Source organism: Brassica oleracea, chromosome C5 (assembly GCF_000695525.1).
Source record: "Brassica oleracea var. oleracea cultivar TO1000 chromosome C5, BOL, whole genome shotgun sequence".
Classification (NCBI taxonomy): Eukaryota; Viridiplantae; Streptophyta; class Magnoliopsida; order Brassicales; family Brassicaceae; genus Brassica; species Brassica oleracea.
In genome coordinates, this window is record NC_027752.1 from 11182717 (window position 1) to 11190375 (window position 7659).

At 34.1% G+C, this 7659-nt stretch overlaps 1 pseudogene; it reads right to left on the minus strand.

Moving 5' to 3' along the window:
* Window positions 1–2635: 2635 nt before the first annotated feature.
* On the minus strand, window positions 2636–4533 carry LOC106293220 (annotated as a pseudogene).
* Window positions 4534–7659: the final 3126 nt, after the last annotated feature.

Sequence of the window (7659 nt, forward strand, 5' to 3'; positions counted from 1 at the left end):
TCACGGTGTGAACAAAAAGCCCACTAAACCGTAAACAATTATGAAACACAGCAGCCCACATCAAAAGTTAATGTAACGATGAGTTTTAGGCAAAGAAGACAGGTGTCGCACTCACAATCAATGACTCTATGACGTGGCGCAATAGGAGAGAGGCAAACATTTTTTTATATATATAAATAGATATATGTTATTAATTTAGTTACTCCAGGCTTTTATTCATTGAATTTTTACTCTGTGAGAAACATACATTCATAATGTGTCATTAAAATGATATAATTAAGGTTCTAAAATGCGGCCGCGGACACTATATACGCGCCGGAAAAGCGGTCGGCGGGATGACACCGCCGCGATTTGAACAGAATCGGCCCAAAAATCAGAAAACGTAAAAAAAAAATGCTCAGTATTCGACTAAAATCTAGTGTGATGTGTTGGAACTTAGAGACCTTGTTCCTCTTTCTCGTGTTCAAGTGTAAAAGATCAAAGAAAGTGTAAAAACGTGCCGTAGAAATGTTCTAAAAATGGCTGACGGCGAGGATTAGGATTGCAGATTTTGAGTTGGAAAAGATGAAAGAGCAAAATGTCTATTTTACCCTCATTTAACCTTAAATCGAGAAAAATATAACAAAAGCATAAGTTATTCTTCGAACCCATGACCTCAAGGTTCCGATAAAAAGCTTCGAACCACCACACCCCATGATATATATTGACATACGACGACCATTATAAGTTAATATTTGTAAAGCTAGGCGCCGATTAATCCCCTCCTTCTCCCCGTTTAATTGATTTGGTGCTAGGCCTGGGTCATCCGCACGTGTTGACAAACAAAAAATGACCTATAAGAATATATTTAGGGGAAATTTCTATTCTAGGAATGGAGTTATATTAGAGAAGTTCTATTTTAGGAAAGTTTTATTTTAGGAAAGTTTCTATTTAGGAAAGTTACTATTTTAGGAAAGTTTCCATTTATGGGAATTTTATTTCCTGAGACTCTGAGCGTAAGCCGTTGATTCTCGTTTTGCAGCTGACCTCAGTTGACCATCTTCTGTTGATCATTTCAGTCAGTGACTAAGGTGAGGACTATTCTGTTAAATCTCGTACTAGTGTAGAACTCTTTCTATGATAGTTTAGATTTCGAAGCATGACCCGTCTCTTTGAATCGAGTCTGTCTGTGTCTTGTTTGGTAGTTAGTTTATTCATTGTTAACCGGAATTAAGAGGATTCAACTGTTGTTTGGATTGTTTGATGTTACGTGATGATGTACATATATATAGTTACTAGTGGTATTCCGGCGCTACGCGCCGGGTTCATATTTTTTATTCTTTAATGAATTCAAAAAAAATAAAACTGATCCATTTTATAGTGGTTAATGACATGAGTGTAAGTGGTTTTTATTCATCGATTCAATAAAAATAGAATTAATAGCTGATAGTTGCACCAATATAAATATAGTTGAACTTAAAACATAAAGTAAAGTTAATGTTCTAAAAAGAAAAACATGTAAATGCATGTATTTGCTACGCGCGGATTGTTTGCCGTTTGTGTTAATCACATATGTTATTTGTTTTTTTTTTACATATTTGTTATTGATGCCTTTAGAACTGAATTGTAATAGTGTGGTGGATTTATTCTTTTGGAGTCATATAAATTTTCCTTAATAGATATTTATTTGATTTTCAGTTAAAATTTTAAGTTTTTAGTGTATTGTATAAAAGTTTATTTTATGTAGTATACATATTTGAGAAAAGAAAGTTAGACAAAAAGTAATTCTAAAAGAGTAATAATATTTTTATATTTGTGGCCAACATAAATCCACAAATAATTTTTATTATTGAAGTACATAAAAGTAATTGCGATCTGATGTTCAAATGTTAAGCAATAAAAAGTTGTAGGTAAATTTAACCATTTGCTTATAGAAATAAGAGTTTTTGTATATCTTGTTGATGTTTAGTAATTAAGTTTGGGGGATCAACTTGGGGTTCCGTTTGCCAAACAGTGATGTTTATTAATTAACTATTTTATTTGTTTTGTTTGGTTATTTGTAGGTTTTATTTAAAAATTAAGCACTGTTTTATGCATTTGTATTTAGCTGGATTTTTCTATATTATGTGCATGTGATACTAAGAATGTTGTTATAAATTAGGGTATTTTTTTTTGTTTTTTTGTAAGAGATATGATTAGTGTGTAGTTTTTTTGGGATTCATGTTGCACTCGGACTGTTTATACCGGCTGCCTATGTATTATAGCTACTATATGTGGCTTCGTATGTCATTTGGGGGGTCTTAGCTATGGCTTTGCTTAGGTTGGATTTTTTTTTTACAGACACAATGAAAAAAGTTGCGATAGTAGTTAAAGTGAAAACAGAAGCAAAAGCTCAAGTAAAAAAGACAGAAAAAGTTCTAGGGAAAACTGAAACAATAGCAATGTACCAAACAATCCCAAAGAAAAGTAAAAATTTATAAATATTAATTAGAATCTATATATTCGATTTGAAAATGAGTAAAATTTAATTAGACTTGTAAATATATATAAGATTTGCAAATCAATTAAATTGCATAAATGATTGACACCCTTAAACTTTTGATAAAAATAAAGTAAAAATCAAAACTGAGCAGCAAACCAACATATGCTGAGTCGCTCTATGTAGAGATTTTCCATGGATCCATTTTTAACTCTTGAAATAGATTTAACAAAAAAAAAAAGATAAGTTTCAGAACTGATAAGCAAACCGAAAGATGCAAAGTGAGGGTAGGAAATAAAAGTTATCTTAAAAAAGACATAATAAAGAGCTCAAAGTCACAAACTTAAGCAGCATGTTGGCCAGCGAGCCTCTTCATGGCTTCTTCAATGATGGTAAGCTTAACACCCTTACCCTTGCGAAAACACCCACGGCTTTGACCCTTTGCCTAGCGTGAATTCCTCAACCTTGTTGCAAACTCATGTCCTGTTGAGTTTCGGATGTGGATAGTCTCAAAACTTCACTTATGCTTCACACTGTTTTTAATCACACTAACACACCCTCTGTTTGTACCTCCAGCCACCATGACAACATTGCCGACATCAAACTTGATGAACTCAACAATCTTGTTCTCCTCCATGTCGATCATAATGGTGTCATTACTAATGTGCGACCATACGTATGTGTTCAGGAAAGGATGCCTTTCTGTTCGAACTGGATAGTTCGAACCTTAACAGAGCTTAAACTGTAAGAAAAGAAACAAATCTTGTTGGTACGCATACATGTCAAGCATTACTCTAAATTATGACAAGAGCACGAGAGATCAAAACCTTAGGTTCCTCGTCCCTGATGGAGTGAAGACAGAAACGTCCCTTGGTATTATAGAGAAGACGAAAGTTCTCGTAGCAGAAGATATACAAATGCACCACCAAGTTTGTTAAGCATCCAATGTTTAGGAGCATTGAGCCTCTTCATATGCTTCTTTAAACCTCTCTCATGTGTAATAACCGAACATAACACATCTGTTAGAGCAATACAAATGATATAGCCAGTGATAGATGTTCCATTGAGATCTAAGGAATAATATCCACTAAATGATCCCAACACCAAAGCCTTCTAAAAGTCTTCCCTGTAAAGAAAAGAAGTATCCTACAAAACCAGTATGATGTAAGGCCAATCCAACATTTTCAGAATGAGGTCAAATAAAGATACTGGAAAACAACAGACACCCACTTTTGCAAATGATATGCAAAGCCAACCAGCAATCATCAGAGACTGTCCAAGAAAACACATAATTAAAGGGTTAAGTAAAGCAAGGAAGATGTCATTGATCAAGATTCAAAACAGAGTAATTTAATACTCGAAAACTAAACAATACCCCTTTTCGTCCAATATAATATACGATCTGACCACTGCCAATTGCAACAACCCTAGCACCCTCATTGGATAGAGAACCAAACATAAAGTACTAACACATGGACAAGAGATCAAAGTCGGAAAATAATAAACCAGACAGTCCTAGACAGAAAGATCGGGTAATTACCTCAGATACAGTTAAACCGAGATCTTTCGTGATTGCAGCTTCTGTTGGAGAAGAATAATCACACTGGACCCAAGCGATACAAATCAGTCACAACTTTCTACAAATGGAAAAGAAATAAAGTTGAAAGGGTTGGATTTTCTTCTTACAGTGAAACCGGATTGAATATAACCAAGAGCAGCGTTCAGAACACATGCAAAAACATAAATAGAGCTGTTTCTGATAACTTGAGACGAACACATCGTACTCGACTCTCTTGAACCCATCTGGTACCAACTCCCTGGGTATGAAAGGTCATCGCAGGGCCTCACTCTACACTCTTAATAGTAATCTATATATTAGCTTCAAGCTTTAGCATCAAGGCCAGAAAGAAAACTCATTTCGACTTTCTTGTTGGTATAGAGGATCTAGAAACTGGGTTTACGATGACAAAGCTTGGATATGAACGGACTAAGAGACGCCGTCTTATATAGAAAACAAACGAAATCACTTAAATGATTGGATTAATGTAAATGAAAACGGAAACTGGAAACGTCACATAAACGTTACTGGGATATGGTGAGTCCCAAAGGGGCACGGCGACGCCTCTTCCATATGAGAAACAAATTAGTGGGCCGCTGAATGACACTTAAAAACAGAAGCCCACTGACACACTATAGTACATCGATCGAAGAAAGTATGCTACGTGGCAAAAAAATTGGCTAAAGGAGAAAGGAGAAAAGTCTCCTTTTATTATTATAGATAGATAGATATAGTATGGACTATGTGATGAGTGTGGGGGCCCAGAGAGAGCTGGGCTAGCGACGCATATCAGTACTGGGGCCCAGAGAAATCTGAGCTAGCAACGTATAGAGTGCGGGGGCACAGAGACATCCGAGCTAGCAACGCATATTAGATGAGTACGGGGGCTAGAGACGTCTGAGCTAGCGATGTATATTGTGTGGTGCGGGGTGCATAGACGTTTGCATATCGACGCCTAGTGGTGGAGTGCGGGGGTTCAGAGATATCTGGACTAGCAACGCATATTATATTATCGTATATCCGTATGAGGAAAATGTGGGATGTGTGGTCTAGCTATGTACCATGAGTGCATTGTTTGTTTTGTGGGATGTGTTAAGCATCGTATTTGTTCATGTTAGAGCTAAACTTCCATAGTGGAAGTTCTATTTACTTAGTCAGTGGTTTGCGTGTCTAGCATCACATATCTCACTGAGTGACTCCCCTGTTATTCACCTCTCTTTTCTTCTCCTTTCATGTGAGACTGACGGACATGAGTGATTGCTATCGGATTGGTGCTTTTGGGCGTTATTTTTTTCTTTTACGGACTTCTTGGTTTTTATCATTTTATCGATATTTTTGAGATTTATTGCATTTGTGGTTATTTATTGGATTTACGATTTTGGAGTTTACTTTTGAGGAGTAATAAATGTAGATTTGATGATTATTATTTTTATTATTTATTTTAAAAAATACGGGTGTTACGATTTACTACATCAATTACCATATAGTAACTGAGCTATATATATATGTGTGTTAAACAACTAGAAGTGTGACGATGGTTGTGGTTCCAGAGTTGAGAGTCCAGGCCATAGTCTTTCAAGTTTCAACCAAGCAGTAGAGTCAATATGGCATATGCATAAATCTTGTCATTTTGATGCACCATATTAGATTCTGTCCTGTCTTTCTGTCGATTTTAAATGATATTGTTTGTAGATGTGAAACTAATCTTGTACGGTCCGTTCTTATCATCTTCCGAAGAGACTACCACGAGGACATCACTTTTCATTTTGTATAAATTTATTTCACCGCTACTTATCTATTTGTCAATTCAAGGCTTACACTAAACAGTTAATAAGCCAACCAATTACTAATTGAACAAATGTTTTCTTGGTTTACTTGTTCAAATTTTTTTATTTTAACGTGTTGTGGTTTAAAAATGTTATGAACCAATTTTAGCAAAAAAAAAAAATGTTATGAACCATCAGTTAAAAGTGACCCATCCATTGGTTTTGTAGTTTATAGCGTTTGAAGCTTATAAATCTTTTCTAACTTCAATTAATTTGAATGAAAACAATATATAAAGATATGCATCTTAAATGATATATATAAGTAGCAAGTTATAGATCTCAAATTAACACGGATACACAAAGAAAGTAGCAAAATTAACAACACACGCATATATACTTTTCTCAAAGAAGCCAAAGAACACACGAACTATGTTACAAGAGAGACACACAACATATTAGGGGAAAATACTACTTTAACTGGTTATAGTTTTCGATCCAAATAGTTTCTAAGGTACTCCACAAAACATCACTTGAAGGCTACCGGAGAGTGGACTGCAGCCGCTTGATACGCGCTGGCTCTACTATCTGCTTGGAGTTGAAAGAAGGTCGAGACGGAAGAAGAGCCTCCAAGATCATTTTCTTCACTAATTTCCTCTCTTTTGGGATAACACTCCCTTGTTTCGGCCCAAACCGTCGTCGCCGCCACTCTCCATCCTCTACCGCCACCGCTTTTTCTACCGAGCTCATCGCACTTTACTTATCTGTGTCTTCTTCTCTCTTGTCGTCTTAGTGAGCACTTACACTCCCCAATTTATCAGTCCATGAACCTTATCTTACACGCTAATAATATGTATATTTTAATATGTAAATGTTCTTATTTCGTGAATCTTGTTCTTATTTTTTTCCCACGTGGTCTCGTTCATTCATTTAGAACCAATTATGCTGCAATTAAGGATTTAACTAATTGAGATACTGATTAAAGCCACTTCTTCTTTTCCAAGTTAGGCACGATATGGATTGGCCGCACTCTCCTTTATCTACCTTTTACCTATTATTGGTCGTTTGAATATTTTATGAGACAATTGCATCCTAATAATACATGTAATACCGCCACATGAACCATGAGCCCAAATTTAGTATAGGATTCGTTAGGAAACAATTTTTATAACAACTAGAGATTTTACCGCGCTACGCGCGGTTTATTTGTTATAAAATTAATATTAAAAATATATATTATAAAATTTTATATTTATTTTTTTGGTGTTTATTATTTTGTAAATAAGTATTTATTATAAAAATGTGAAATCTGTAGGAGATTTCGTTCTGTTTAGATAATACAAAAATTACTTTGGATGGATTATGTGCAATATCATATGCATATATATTTGTGATTGATATTGTGTATAAATATGTAACCTTGCAATATTGTTGGTATAGCAAGAAGCAAAATTCATCAATTGGTGATGTCAGACATAAATTGACATTTATATAAACTTATTTGGTATAACAATGTAAATAAAGATGAAAAAGTCTAAAAGTATATATATAATAAACTGGAGGTAACAACTAAAAAAAATCTTTGTAATGTAATTTTTTTGATTCAAAAGTTTCCTTTCTATTCAATTTTGTTTTTAATAATTGTTAATTTTATTTATCCTAATTGTTAAACAACCTAATTTGGTAAAAAATAAGTTAGTTAAATAACTTGTTTTTAATGGAAAGTAAACACTAATATTAAAAATAAAATTTATAATTATATTTTAAAACTAAAACATGATTTTGATATTTGCTTATATTTTAGACGATTTATATTATTATATCAATATATACATATTTAATAAAATTTATTGATCTATGGTTTAACAACAGTCTATCCA